At 45.3% G+C, this 14,109-nt stretch overlaps 10 non-coding genes across 10 annotated transcripts; all 10 read left to right on the forward strand.

The window, feature by feature from the left end:
* Positions 1-1,011: 1,011 nt before the first annotated feature.
* On the forward strand, positions 1,012-1,202 carry LOC141232913 (U2 spliceosomal RNA). Its single transcript, XR_012299085.1, has one exon. It is a non-coding gene; the product is annotated as a U2 spliceosomal RNA (small nuclear RNA).
* A 1,121-nt stretch (positions 1,203-2,323) lies between these two features.
* On the forward strand, positions 2,324-2,514 carry LOC141232914 (U2 spliceosomal RNA). The gene has a single exon (XR_012299086.1). It is a non-coding gene; the product is annotated as a U2 spliceosomal RNA (small nuclear RNA).
* A 1,122-nt stretch (positions 2,515-3,636) lies between these two features.
* Positions 3,637-3,827, forward strand: LOC141232915 (U2 spliceosomal RNA). The gene has a single exon (XR_012299087.1). It is a non-coding gene; the product is annotated as a U2 spliceosomal RNA (small nuclear RNA).
* Positions 3,828-4,947: 1,120 nt separating this feature from the next.
* Positions 4,948-5,138, forward strand: LOC141232917 (U2 spliceosomal RNA). Its single transcript, XR_012299089.1, has one exon. It is a non-coding gene; the product is annotated as a U2 spliceosomal RNA (small nuclear RNA).
* A 1,121-nt stretch (positions 5,139-6,259) lies between these two features.
* On the forward strand, positions 6,260-6,450 carry LOC141232918 (U2 spliceosomal RNA). The gene has a single exon (XR_012299090.1). It is a non-coding gene; the product is annotated as a U2 spliceosomal RNA (small nuclear RNA).
* A 1,119-nt stretch (positions 6,451-7,569) lies between these two features.
* Positions 7,570-7,760, forward strand: LOC141232919 (U2 spliceosomal RNA). Its single transcript, XR_012299091.1, has one exon. It is a non-coding gene; the product is annotated as a U2 spliceosomal RNA (small nuclear RNA).
* Positions 7,761-8,879: 1,119 nt separating this feature from the next.
* LOC141232920 (U2 spliceosomal RNA) lies at positions 8,880-9,070 on the forward strand. The gene has a single exon (XR_012299092.1). It is a non-coding gene; the product is annotated as a U2 spliceosomal RNA (small nuclear RNA).
* A 1,124-nt stretch (positions 9,071-10,194) lies between these two features.
* On the forward strand, positions 10,195-10,385 carry LOC141233077 (U2 spliceosomal RNA). The gene has a single exon (XR_012299242.1). It is a non-coding gene; the product is annotated as a U2 spliceosomal RNA (small nuclear RNA).
* A 1,122-nt stretch (positions 10,386-11,507) lies between these two features.
* Positions 11,508-11,698, forward strand: LOC141232387 (U2 spliceosomal RNA). The gene has a single exon (XR_012298639.1). It is a non-coding gene; the product is annotated as a U2 spliceosomal RNA (small nuclear RNA).
* Positions 11,699-12,814: 1,116 nt separating this feature from the next.
* Positions 12,815-13,005, forward strand: LOC141233101 (U2 spliceosomal RNA). Its single transcript, XR_012299265.1, has one exon. It is a non-coding gene; the product is annotated as a U2 spliceosomal RNA (small nuclear RNA).
* The last annotated feature ends 1,104 nt before the right edge of the window (positions 13,006-14,109 follow it).

The raw sequence follows: 14,109 nt of genomic DNA on the forward strand, positions 1-14,109 counted from the left end.
GATTTTTCATGTTAAAAGTTGCAGAAGCCAGATGACAAGCTCATTTTGGTTCAACTTCAGCAACTGTGCATTGCATTGCCATGTAATGTAATGTAATGCAATGCTATCTATCTAGCTCTCCCTCTATACTTCCTTTTGGATAAACAGACATATTAGGCAAGCATTTTGGAGCTTTCACCTAAATAACTACAGGTGGTGAGATAAGCTGCACAATATAATTGACCTTTCAGTATATTGTTGCACACACACCATCTATTTAGCAAATGCCCTTGTTATCAACAGCAGCCTTTTAAACTCACCTGAGCTAACAGGTATGTGAGCTGGTTACTCTGCTGCGCTTAAAATTTCTTTTTTGGTTTGCTACAATGCCTTTTCTGAAACGTTGTCTCCCTCTGCTGGAACACTGACTTCTTTCATTTAATGCCTGCAGACTATAAAAGAGAAACCAACCCAAAAAGTTTGGTTGATTAGTCTGTGGCATTCTTTTAAACTGTTGCTTATGGCGGTCTCTGTGAGCTTCTCAGTGACATTCAGCCATCCAGGTATCCCGCCTGCAGTAGACGGAATGTGGCAATGGAACGCTGGCTGCGCGTGTCATAATAGGCTCTGAGCCTTTATATACCTGCGCACAGCAGCAGCCACCTTCAGTCTGCTGCTGGACAGCCAGCAGCAGCAGCAGCAGGAGAGGTAATTAATCAGCAACCCTCCTGCTAAGGGTAGACAGCTGCTCGTTCCACCCCCCCCCCCCCCCGCCTTAATTGGTTCTCCTCCCTTCCAACGGTGTTGAGGCGGGTGGGAACAGCCGGGGGTTGAGGGTACTGTGCTAAAAGAGGTGGAGTTATGCAGATCTAAAGCGCGTGGATTGCAGCAGCAGCAAGCCGAAAAGTGCAGGCATGTGAGGGATCTAGAGGTTGACAGCATGTCTTCTTAACGGGAGTCCAGGTGGCCATCTCCACAAATGGACTTTTCAGAATCCTTGGGTGGCACCGTAGTCGGAAACCAATTCTGGTTATCGCTTCTCGGCCTTTTGGCTAAGATCAAGTGTAGTATCTGTTCTTATCAGTTTAATATCTGATACGTCCCCTATCTGGGGACCATATATTAAATGGATTTTTAGAACAGGGAGATGGAAAAAGAGCTTGCTCTGTCCACTCCACGCATTGACCTGGTATTGCAGTATCTCCAGGACCGGTGCACCCCTTCTTTAATGCAGTTTCTAAAATCAGAAAGAATTGAATTCAATGCTTTTTGTTCATTTTGCTTGTTTGTCGGATTTTGGGATGGACTCTTTGGCTTTGCTTTTCTTCTCCTCATTGGATTTTTCATGTTAAAAGTTGCAGAAGCCAGATGACAAGCTCATTTTGGTTCAACTTCAGCAACTGTGCATTGCATTGCCATGTAATGTAATGTAATGCAATGCTATCTATCTAGCTCTCCCTCTATACTTCCTTTTGGATAAACAGACATATTAGGCAAGCATTTTGGAGCTTTCACCTAAATAACTACAGGTGGTGAGATAAGCTGCACAATATAATTGACCTTTCAATATATTGTTGCACACACACCATCTATTTAGCAAATGCCCTTGTTATCAACAGCAGCCTTTTAAACTCACCTGAGCTAACAGGTATGTGAGCTGGTTACTCTGCTGCGCTTAAAATTTCTTTTTTGGTTTGCTACAATGCCTTTTCTGAAACGTTGTCTCCCTCTGCTGGAACACTGACTTCTTTCATTTAATGCCTGCAGACTATAAAAGAGAAACCAACCCAAAAAGTTTGGTTGATTAGTCTGTGGCATTCTTTTAAACTGTTGCTTATGGCGGTCTCTGTGAGCTTCTCAGTGACATTCAGCCATCCAGGTATCCCGCCTGCAGTAGACGGAATGTGGCAATGGAACGCTGGCTGCGCGTGTCATAATAGGCTCTGAGCCTTTATATACCTGCGCACAGCAGCAGCCACCTTCAGTCTGCTGCTGGACAGCCAGCAGCAGCAGCAGCAGGAGAGGTAATTAATCAGCAACCCTCCTGCTAAGGGTAGACAGCTGCTCGTTCCACCCCCCCCCCCGCCTTAATTGGTTCTCCTCCCTTCCAACGGTGTTGAGGCGGGTGGGAACAGCCGGGGGTTGAGGGTACTGTGCTAAAAGAGGTGGAGTTATGCAGATCTAAAACGCCTGGATTGCAGCAGCAGCAAGCCGAAAAGTGCAGGCATGTGAGGGATCTAGAGGTTGACAGCATGTCTTCTTAACGGGAGTCCAGGTGGCCATCTCCACAAATGGACTTTTCAGAATCCTTGGGTGGCACCGTAGTCGGAAACCAATTCTGGTTATCGCTTCTCGGCCTTTTGGCTAAGATCAAGTGTAGTATCTGTTCTTATCAGTTTAATATCTGATACGTCCCCTATCTGGGGACCATATATTAAATGGATTTTTAGAACAGGGAGATGGAAAAAGAGCTTGCTCTGTCCACTCCACGCATTGACCTGGTATTGCAGTATCTCCAGGACCGGTGCACCCCTTCTTTAATGCAGTTTCTAAAATCAGAAAGAATTGAATTCAATGCTTTTTGTTCATTTTGCTTGTTTGTCGGATTTTGGGATGGACTCTTTGGCTTTGCTTTTCTTCTCCTCATTGGATTTTTCATGTTAAAAGTTGCAGAAGCCAGATGACAAGCTCATTTTGGTTCAACTTCAGCAACTGTGCATTGCATTGCCATGTAATGTAATGTAATGCAATGCTATCTATCTAGCTCTCCCTCTATACTTCCTTTTGGATAAACAGACATATTAGGCAAGCATTTTGGAGCTTTCACCTAAATAACTACAGGTGGTGAGATAAGCTGCACAATATAATTGACCTTTCAGTATATTGTTGCACACACACCATCTATTTAGCAAATGCCCTTGTTATCAACAGCAGCCTTTTAAACTCACCTGAGCTAACAGGTATGTGCGCTGGTTACTCTGCTGCGCTTAAAATTTCTTTTTTGGTTTGCTACAATGCCTTTTCTGAAACGTTGTCTCCCTCTGCTGGAACACTGACTTCTTTCATTTAATGCCTGCAGACTATAAAAGAGAAACCAACCCAAAAAGTTTGGTTGATTAGTCTGTGGCATTCTTTTAAACTGTTGCTTATGGCGGTCTCTGTGAGCTTCTCAGTGACATTCAGCCATCCAGGTATCCCGCCTGCAGTAGACGGAATGTGGCAATGGAACGCTGGCTGCGCGTGTCATAATAGGCTCTGAGCCTTTATATACCTGCGCACAGCAGCAGCCACCTTCAGTCTGCTGCTGGACAGCCAGCAGCAGCAGCAGCAGGAGAGGTAATTAATCAGCAACCCTCCTGCTAAGGGTAGACAGCTGCTCGTTCCACCCCCCCCCCCCGCCTTAATTGGTTCTCCTCCCTTCCAACGGTGTTGAGGCGGGTGGGAACAGCCGGGGGTTGAGGGTACTGTGCTAAAAGAGGTGGAGTTATGCAGATCTAAAGCGCGTGGATTGCAGCAGCAGCAAGCCGAAAAGTGCAGGCATGTGAGGGATCTAGAGGTTGACAGCATGTCTTCTTAACGGGAGTCCAGGTGGCCATCTCCACAAATGGACTTTTCAGAATCCTTGGGTGGCACCGTAGTCGGAAACCAATTCTGGTTATCGCTTCTCGGCCTTTTGGCTAAGATCAAGTGTAGTATCTGTTCTTATCAGTTTAATATCTGATACGTCCCCTATCTGGGGACCATATATTAAATGGATTTTTAGAACAGGGAGATGGAAAAAGAGCTTGCTCTGTCCACTCCACGCATTGACCTGGTATTGCAGTATCTCCAGGACCGGTGCACCCCTTCTTTAATGCAGTTTCTAAAATCAGAAAGAATTGAATTCAATGCTTTTTGTTCATTTTGCTTGTTTGTCGGATTTTGGGATGGACTCTTTGGCTTTGCTTTTCTTCTCCTCATTGGATTTTTCATGTTAAAAGTTGCAGAAGCCAGATGACAAGCTCATTTTGGTTCAACTTCAGCAACTGTGCATTGCATTGCCATGTAATGTAATGTAATGCAATGCTATCTATCTAGCTCTCCCTCTATACTTCCTTTTGGATAAACAGACATATTAGGCAAGCATTTTGGAGCTTTCACCTAAATAACTACAGGTGGTGAGATAAGCTGCACAATATAATTGACCTTTCAGTATATTGTTGCACACACACCATCTATTTAGCAAATGCCCTTGTTATCAACAGCAGCCTTTTAAACTCACCTGAGCTAACAGGTATGTGAGCTGGTTACTCTGCTGCGCTTAAAATTTCTTTTTTGGTTTGCTACAATGCCTTTTCTGAAACGTTGTCTCCCTCTGCTGGAACACTGACTTCTTTCATTTAATGCCTGCAGACTATAAAAGAGAAACCAACCCAAAAAGTTTGGTTGATTAGTCTGTGGCATTCTTTTAAACTGTTGCTTATGGCGGTCTCTGTGAGCTTCTCAGTGACATTCAGCCATCCAGGTATCCCGCCTGCAGTAGACGGAATGTGGCAATGGAACGCTGGCTGCGCGTGTCATAATAGGCTCTGAGCCTTTATATACCTGCGCACAGCAGCAGCCACCTTCAGTCTGCTGCTGGACAGCCAGCAGCAGCAGCAGCAGGAGAGGTAATTAATCAGCAACCCTCCTGCTAAGGGTAGACAGCTGCTCGTTCCACCCCCCCCCCGCCTTAATTGGTTCTCCTCCCTTCCAACGGTGTTGAGGCGGGTGGGAACAGCCGGGGGTTGAGGGTACTGTGCTAAAAGAGGTGGAGTTATGCAGATCTAAAACGCGTGGATTGCAGCAGCAGCAAGCCGAAAAGTGCAGGCATGTGAGGGATCTAGAGGTTGACAGCATGTCTTCTTAACGGGAGTCCAGGTGGCCATCTCCACAAATGGACTTTTCAGAATCCTTGGGTGGCACCGTAGTCGGAAACCAATTCTGGTTATCGCTTCTCGGCCTTTTGGCTAAGATCAAGTGTAGTATCTGTTCTTATCAGTTTAATATCTGATACGTCCCCTATCTGGGGACCATATATTAAATGGATTTTTAGAACAGGGAGATGGAAAAAGAGCTTGCTCTGTCCACTCCACGCATTGACCTGGTATTGCAGTATCTCCAGGACCGGTGCACCCCTTCTTTAATGCAGTTTCTAAAATCAGAAAGAATTGAATTCAATGCTTTTTGTTCATTTTGCTTGTTTGTCGGATTTTGGGATGGACTCTTTGGCTTTGCTTTTCTTCTCCTCATTGGATTTTTCATGTTAAAAGTTGCAGAAGCCAGATGACAAGCTCATTTTGGTTCAACTTCAGCAACTTTGCATTGCATTGCCATGTAATGTAATGTAATGCAATGCTATCTATCTAGCTCTCCCTCTATACTTCCTTTTGGATAAACAGACATATTAGGCAAGCATTTTGGAGCTTTCACCTAAATAACTACAGGTGGTGAGATAAGCTGCACAATATAATTGACCTTTCAGTATATTGTTGCACACACACCATCTATTTAGCAAATGCCCTTGTTATCAACAGCAGCCTTTTAAACTCACCTGAGCTAACAGGTATGTGAGCTGGTTACTCTGCTGCGCTTAAAATTTCTTTTTTGGTTTGCTACAATGCCTTTTCTGAAACGTTGTCTCCCTCTGCTGGAACACTGACTTCTTTCATTTAATGCCTGCAGACTATAAAAGAGAAACCAACCCAAAAAGTTTGGTTGATTAGTCTGTGGCATTCTTTTAAACTGTTGCTTATGGCGGTCTCTGTGAGCTTCTCAGTGACATTCAGCCATCCAGGTATCCCGCCTGCAGTAGACGGAATGTGGCAATGGAACGCTGGCTGCGCGTGTCATAATAGGCTCTGAGCCTTTATATACCTGCGCACAGCAGCAGCCACCTTCAGTCTGCTGCTGGACAGCCAGCAGCAGCAGCAGCAGGAGAGGTAATTAATCAGCAACCCTCCTGCAAAGGGTAGACAGCTGCTCGTTCCACCCCCCCCCCCGCCTTAATTGGTTCTCCTCCCTTCCAACGGTGTTGAGGCGGGTGGGAACAGCCGGGGGTTGAGGGTACTGTGCTAAAAGAGGTGGAGTTATGCAGATCTAAAACGCGTGGATTGCAGCAGCAGCAAGCCGAAAAGTGCAGGCATGTGAGGGATCTAGAGGTTGACAGCATGTCTTCTTAACGGGAGTCCAGGTGGCCATCTCCACAAATGGACTTTTCAGAATCCTTGGGTGGCACCGTAGTCGGAAACCAATTCTGGTTATCGCTTCTCGGCCTTTTGGCTAAGATCAAGTGTAGTATCTGTTCTTATCAGTTTAATATCTGATACGTCCCCTATCTGGGGACCATATATTAAATGGATTTTTAGAACAGGGAGATGGAAAAAGAGCTTGCTCTGTCCACTCCACGCATTGACCTGGTATTGCAGTATCTCCAGGACCGGTGCACCCCTTCTTTAATGCAGTTTCTAAAATCAGAAAGAATTGAATTCAATGCTTTTTGTTCATTTTGCTTGTTTGTCGGATTTTGGGATGGACTCTTTGGCTTTGCTTTTCTTCTCCTCATTGGATTTTTCATGTTAAAAGTTGCAGAAGCCAGATGACAAGCTCATTTTGGTTCAACTTCAGCAACTGTGCATTGCATTGCCATGTAATGTAATGTAATGCAATGCTATCTATCTAGCTCTCCCTCTATACTTCCTTTTGGATAAACAGACATTCTAGGCAAGCATTTTGGAGCTTTCACCTAAATAACTACAGGTGGTGAGATAAGCTGCACAATATAATTGACCTTTCAGTATATTGTTGCACACACACCATCTATTTAGCAAATGCCCTTGTTATCAACAGCAGCCTTTTAAACTCACCTGAGCTAACAGGTATGTGAGCTGGTTACTCTGCTGCGCTTAAAATTTCTTTTTTGGTTTGCTACAATGCCTTTTCTGAAACGTTGTCTCCCTCTGCTGGAACACTGACTTCTTTCATTTAATGCCTGCAGACTATAAAAGAGAAACCAACCCAAAAAGTTTGGTTGATTAGTCTGTGGCATTCTTTTAAACTGTTGCTTATGGCGGTCTCTGTGAGCTTCTCAGTGACATTCAGCCATCCAGGTATCCCGCCTGCAGTAGACGGAATGTGGCAATGGAACGCTGGCTGCGCGTGTCATAATAGGCTCTGAGCCTTTATATACCTGCGCACAGCAGCAGCCACCTTCAGTCTGCTGCTGGACAGCCAGCAGCAGCAGCAGCAGGAGAGGTAATTAATCAGCAACCCTCCTGCTAAGGGTAGACAGCTGCTCGTTCCACTCCCCCCCGCCTTAATTGGTTCTCCTCCCTTCCAACGGTGTTGAGGCGGGTGGGAACAGCCGGGGGTTGAGGGTACTGTGCTAAAAGAGGTGGAGTTATGCAGATCTAAAACGCGTGGATTGCAGCAGCAGCAAGCCGAAAAGTGCAGGCATGTGAGGGATCTAGAGGTTGACAGCATGTCTTCTTAACGGGAGTCCAGGTGGCCATCTCCACAAATGGACTTTTCAGAATCCTTGGGTGGCACCGTAGTCGGAAACCAATTCTGGTTATCGCTTCTCGGCCTTTTGGCTAAGATCAAGTGTAGTATCTGTTCTTATCAGTTTAATATCTGATACGTCCCCTATCTGGGGACCATATATTAAATGGATTTTTAGAACAGGGAGATGGAAAAAGAGCTTGCTCTGTCCACTCCACGCATTGACCTGGTATTGCAGTATCTCCAGGACCGGTGCACCCCTTCTTTAATGCAGTTTCTAAAATCAGAAAGAATTGAATTCAATGCTTTTTGTTCATTTTGCTTGTTTGTCGGATTTTGGGATGGACTCTTTGGCTTTGCTTTTCTTCTCCTCATTGGATTTTTCATGTTAAAAGTTGCAGAAGCCAGATGACAAGCTCATTTTGGTTCAACTTCAGCAACTGTGCATTGCATTGCCATGTAATGTAATGTAATGCAATGCTATCTATCTAGCTCTCCCTCTATACTTCCTTTTGGATAAACAGACATTCTAGGCAAGCATTTTGGAGCTTTCACCTAAATAACTACAGGTGGTGAGATAAGCTGCACAATATAATTGACCTTTCAGTATATTGTTGCACACACACCATCTATTTAGCAAATGCCCTTGTTATCAACAGCAGCCTTTTAAACTCACCTGAGCTAACAGGTATGTGAGCTGGTTACTCTGCTGTGCTTAAAATTTCTTTTTTGGTTTGCTACAATGCCTTTTCTGAAACGTTGTCTCCCTCTGCTGGAACACTGACTTCTTTCATTTAATGCCTGCAGACTATAAAAGAGAAACCAACCCAAAAAGTTTGGTTGATTAGTCTGTGGCATTCTTTTAAACTGTTGCTTATGGCGGTCTCTGTGAGCTTCTCAGTGACATTCAGCCATCCAGGTATCCCGCCTGCAGTAGACGGAATGTGGCAATGGAACGCTGGCTGCGCGTGTGATAATAGGCTCTGAGCCTTTATATACCTGCGCACAGCAGCAGCCACCTTCAGTCTGCTGCTGGACAGCCAGCAGCAGCAGCAGCAGGAGAGGTAATTAATCAGCAACCCTCCTGCTAAGGGTAGACAGCTGCTCGTTCCACCCCCCCCCGCCTTAATTGGTTCTCCTCCCTTCCAACGGTGTTGAGGCGGGTGGGAACAGCCGGGGGTTGAGGGTACTGTGCTAAAAGAGGTGGAGTTATGCAGATCTAAAACGCGTGGATTGCAGCAGCAGCAAGCCGAAAAGTGCAGGCATGTGAGGGATCTAGAGGTTGACAGCATGTCTTCTTAACGGGAGTCCAGGTGGCCATCTCCACAAATGGACTTTTCAGAATCCTTGGGTGGCACCGTAGTCGGAAACCAATTCTGGTTATCGCTTCTCGGCCTTTTGGCTAAGATCAAGTGTAGTATCTGTTCTTATCAGTTTAATATCTGATACGTCCCCTATCTGGGGACCATATATTAAATGGATTTTTAGAACAGGGAGATGGAAAAAGAGCTTGCTCTGTCCACTCCACGCATTGACCTGGTATTGCAGTATCTCCAGGACCGGTGCACCCCTTCTTTAATGCAGTTTCTAAAATCAGAAAGAATTGAATTCAATGCTTTTTGTTCATTTTGCTTGTTTGTCGGATTTTGGGATGGACTCTTTGGCTTTGCTTTTCTTCTCCTCATTGGATTTTTCATGTTAAAAGTTGCAGAAGCCAGATGACAAGCTCATTTTGGTTCAACTTCAGCAACTGTGCATTGCATTGCCATGTAATGTAATGTAATGCAATGCTATCTATCTAGCTCTCCCTCTATACTTCCTTTTGGATAAACAGACATATTAGGCAAGCATTTTGGAGCTTTCACCTAAATAACTACAGGTGATGAGATAAGCTGCACAATATAATTGACCTTTCAGTATATTGTTGCACACACACCATCTATTTAGCAAATGCCCTTGTTATCAACAGCAGCCTTTTAAACTCACCTGAGCTAACAGGTATGTGAGCTGGTTACTCTGCTGCGCTTAAAATTTCTTTTTTGGTTTGCTACAATGCCTTTTCTGAAACGTTGTCTCCCTCTGCTGGAACACTGACTTCTTTCATTTAATGCCTGCAGACTATAAAAGAGAAACCAACCCAAAAAGTTTGGTTGATTAGTCTGTGGCATTCTTTTAAACTGTTGCTTATGGCGGTCTCTGTGAGCTTCTCAGTGACATTCAGCCATCCAGGTATCCCGCCTGCAGTAGACGGAATGTGGCAATGGAACGCTGGCTGCGCGTGTCATAATAGGCTCTGAGCCTTTATATACCTGCGCACAGCAGCAGCCACCTTCAGTCTGCTGCTGGACAGCCAGCAGCAGCAGCAGCAGGAGAGGTAATTAATCAGCAACCCTCCTGCTAAGGGTAGACAGCTGCTCGTTCCACCCCCCCCCCCCCCGCCTTAATTGGTTCTCCTCCCTTCCAACGGTGTTGAGGCGGGTGGGAACAGCCGGGGGTTGAGGGTACTGTGCTAAAAGAGGTGGAGTTATGCAGATCTAAAACGCGTGGATTGCAGCAGCAGCAAGCCGAAAAGTGCAGGCATGTGAGGGATCTAGAGGTTGACAGCATGTCTTCTTAACGGGAGTCCAGGTGGCCATCTCCACAAATGGACTTTTCAGAATCCTTGGGTGGCACCGTAGTCGGAAACCAATTCTGGTTATCGCTTCTCGGCCTTTTGGCTAAGATCAAGTGTAGTATCTGTTCTTATCAGTTTAATATCTGATACGTCCCCTATCTGGGGACCATATATTAAATGGATTTTTAGAACAGGGAGATGGAAAAAGAGCTTGCTCTGTCCACTCCACGCATTGACCTGGTATTGCAGTATCTCCAGGGCCGGTGCACCCCTTCTTTAATGCAGTTTCTAAAATCAGAAAGAATTGAATTCAATGCTTTTTGTTCATTTTGCTTGTTTGTCGGATTTTGGGATGGACTCTTTGGCTTTGCTTTTCTTCTCCTCATTGGATTTTTCATGTTAAAAGTTGCAGAAGCCAGATGACAAGCTCATTTTGGTTCAACTTCAGCAACTGTGCATTGCATTGCCATGTAATGTAATGTAATGCAATGCTATCTATCTAGCTCTCCCTCTATACTTCCTTTTGGATAAACAGACATATTAGGCAAGCATTTTGGAGCTTTCACCTAAATAACTACAGGTGGTGAGATAAGCTGCACAATATAATTGACCTTTCAGTATATTGTTGCACACACACCATCTATTTAGCAAATGCCCTTGTTATCAACAGCAGCCTTTTAAACTCACCTGAGCTAACAGGTATGTGAGCTGGTTACTCTGCTGCGCTTAAAATTTCTTTTTTGGTTTGCTACAATGCCTTTTCTGAAACGTTGTCTCCCTCTGCTGGAACACTGACTTCTTTCATTTAATGCCTGCAGACTATAAAAGAGAAACCAACCCAAAAAGTTTGGTTGATTAGTCTGTGGCATTCTTTTAAACTGTTGCTTATGGCGGTCTCTGTGAGCTTCTCAGTGACATTCAGCCATCCAGGTATCCCGCCTGCAGTAGACGGAATGTGGCAATGGAACGCTGGCTGCGCGTGTCATAATAGGCTCTGAGCCTTTATATACCTGCGCACAGCAGCAGCCACCTTCAGTCTGCTGCTGGACAGCCAGCAGCAGCAGCAGCAGGAGAGGTAATTAATCAGCAACCCTCCTGCTAAGGGTAGACAGCTGCTCGTTCCACCCCCCCCCCCCGCCTTAATTGTTTCTCCTCCCTTCCAACGGTGTTGAGGCGGGTGGGAACAGCCGGGGGTTGAGGGTACTGTGCTAAAAGAGGTGGAGTTATGCAGATCTAAAACGCGTGGATTGCAGCAGCAGCAAGCCGAAAAGTGCAGGCATGTGAGGGATCTAGAGGTTGACAGCATGTCTTCTTAACGGGAGTCCAGGTGGCCATCTCCACAAATGGACTTTTCAGAATCCTTGGGTGGCACCGTAGTCGGAAACCAATTCTGGTTATCGCTTCTCGGCCTTTTGGCTAAGATCAAGTGTAGTATCTGTTCTTATCAGTTTAATATCTGGTACGTCCCCTATCTGGGGACCATATATTAAATGGATTTTTAGAACAGGGAGATGGAAAAAGAGCTTGCTCTGTCCACTCCACGCATTGACCTGGTATTGCAGTATCTCCAGGACCGGTGCACCCCTTCTTTAATGCAGTTTCTAAAATCAGAAAGAATTGAATTCAATGCTTTTTGTTCATTTTGCTTGTTTGTCGGATTTTGGGATGGACTCTTTGGCTTTGCTTTTCTTCTCCTCATTGGATTTTTCATGTTAAAAGTTGCAGAAGCCAGATGACAAGCTCATTTTGGTTCAACTTCAGCAACTGTGCATTGCATTGCCATGTAATGTAATGTAATGCAATGCTATCTATCTAGCTCTCCCTCTATACTTCCTTTTGGATAAACAGACATATTAGGCAAGCATTTTGGAGCTTTCACCTAAATAACTACAGGTGGTGAGATAAGCTGCACAATATAATTGACCTTTCAGTATATTGTTGCACACACACCATTTATTTAGCAAATGCCCTTGTTATCAACAGCAGCCTTTTAAACTCACCTGAGCTAACAGGTATGTGAGCTGGTTACTCTGCTGCGCTTAAAATTTCTTTTTTGGTTTGCTACAATGCCTTTTCTGAAACGTTGTCTCCCTCTGCTGGAACACTGACTTCTTTCATTTAATGCCTGCAGACTATAAAAGAGAAACCAACCCAAAAAGTTTGGTTGATTAGTCTGTGGCATTCTTTTAAACTGTTGCTTATGGCGGTCTCTGTGAGCTTCTCAGTGACATTCAGCCATCCAGGTATCCCGCCTGCAGTAGACGGAATGTGGCAATGGAACGCTGGCTGTGCGTGTCATAATAGGCTCTGAGCCTTTATATACCTGCGCACAGCAGCAGCCACCTTCAGTCTGCTGCTGGACAGCCAGCAGCAGCCGCAGGAGAGGTAATTAATCAGCAACCCTCCTGCTAAGCTTAGACAGCTGCTCGTTCCACCCCCCCCCGCCTTAATTGGTTCTCCTCCCTTCCAACGGTGTTGAGGCGGGTGGGAACAGCCGGGGGTTGAGGGTACTGTGCTAAAAGAGGTGGAGTTATGCAGATCTAAAACGCGTGGATTGCAGCAGCAGCAAGCCGAAAAGTGCAGGCATGTGAGGGATCTAGAGGTTGACAGCATGTCTTCTTAACGGGAGTCCAGGTGGCCATCTCCACAAATGGACTTTTCAGAATCCTTGGGTGGCACCGTAGTCGGAAACCAATTCTGGTTATCGCTTCTCGGCCTTTTGGCTAAGATCAAGTGTAGTATCTGTTCTTATCAGTTTAATATCTGATACGTCCCCTATCTGGGGACCATATATAAAATGGATTTTTAGAACAGGGAGATGGAAAAAGAGCTTGCTCTGTCCACTCCACGCATTGACCTGGTATTGCAGTATCTCCAGGACCGGTGCACCCCTTCTTTAATGCAGTTTCTAAAATCAGAAAGAATTGAATTCAATGCTTTTTGTTCATTTTGCTTGTTTGTCGGATTTTGGGATGGACTCTTTGGCTTTGCTTTTCTTCTCCTCATTGGATTTTTCATGTTAAAAGTTGCAGAAGCCAGATGACAAGCTCATTTTGGTTCAACTTCAGCAACTGTGCACTGCATTGCCATGTAATGTAATGTAATGCAATGCTATCTATCTAGCTCTCCCTCTATACTTCCTTTTGGATAAACAGACATATTAGGCAAGCATTTTGGAGCTTTCACCTAAATAACTACAGGTGGTGAGATAAGCTGCACAATATAATTGACCTTTCAGTATATTGTTGCACACACACCATCTATTTAGCAAATGCCCTTGTTATCAACAGCAGCCTTTTAAACTCACCTGAGCTAACAGGTATGTGAGCTGGTTACTCTGCTGCGCTTAAAATTTCTTTTTTGGTTTGCTACAATGCCTTTTCTGAAACGTTGTCTCCCTCTGCTGGAACACTGACTTCTTTCATTTAATGCCTGCAGACTATAAAAGAGAAACCAACCCAAAAAGTTTGGTTGATTAGTCTGTGGCATTCTTTTAAACTGTTGCTTATGGCGGTCTCTGTGAGCTTCTCAGTGACATTCAGCCATCCAGGTATCCCGCCTGCAGTAGACGGAATGTGGCAATGGAACGCTGGCTGCGCGTGTCATAATAGGCTCTGAGCCTTTATATACCTGCGCACAGCAGCAGCCACCTTCAGTCTGCTGCTGGACAGCCAGCAGCAGCAGCAGCAGGAGAGGTAATTAATCAGCAACCCTCCTGCTAAGGGTAGACAGCTGCTCGTTCCACCCCCCCCCCCCTCCTTAATTGGTTCTCCTCCCTTCCAACAGTGTTGAGGCGGGTGGGAACAGCCGGGGGTTGAGGGTACTGTGCTAAAAGAGGTGGAGTTATGCAGATCTAAAACGCGTGGATTGCAGCAGCAGCAAGCCGAAAAGTGCAGGCATGTGAGGGATCTAGAGGTTGACAGCATGTCTTCTTAACGGGAGTCCAGGTGGCCATCTCCACAAATGGACTTTTCAGAATCCTTGGGTGGCACCGTAGT

The sequence above is a fragment of the Phyllobates terribilis genome, unplaced genomic scaffold (assembly GCF_046119375.1).
Source record: "Phyllobates terribilis strain yellow unplaced genomic scaffold, ASM4611937v1 Scaffold_540__1_contigs__length_1147954, whole genome shotgun sequence".
Lineage (NCBI taxonomy): Eukaryota > Metazoa > Chordata > Amphibia > Anura > Dendrobatidae > Phyllobates > Phyllobates terribilis.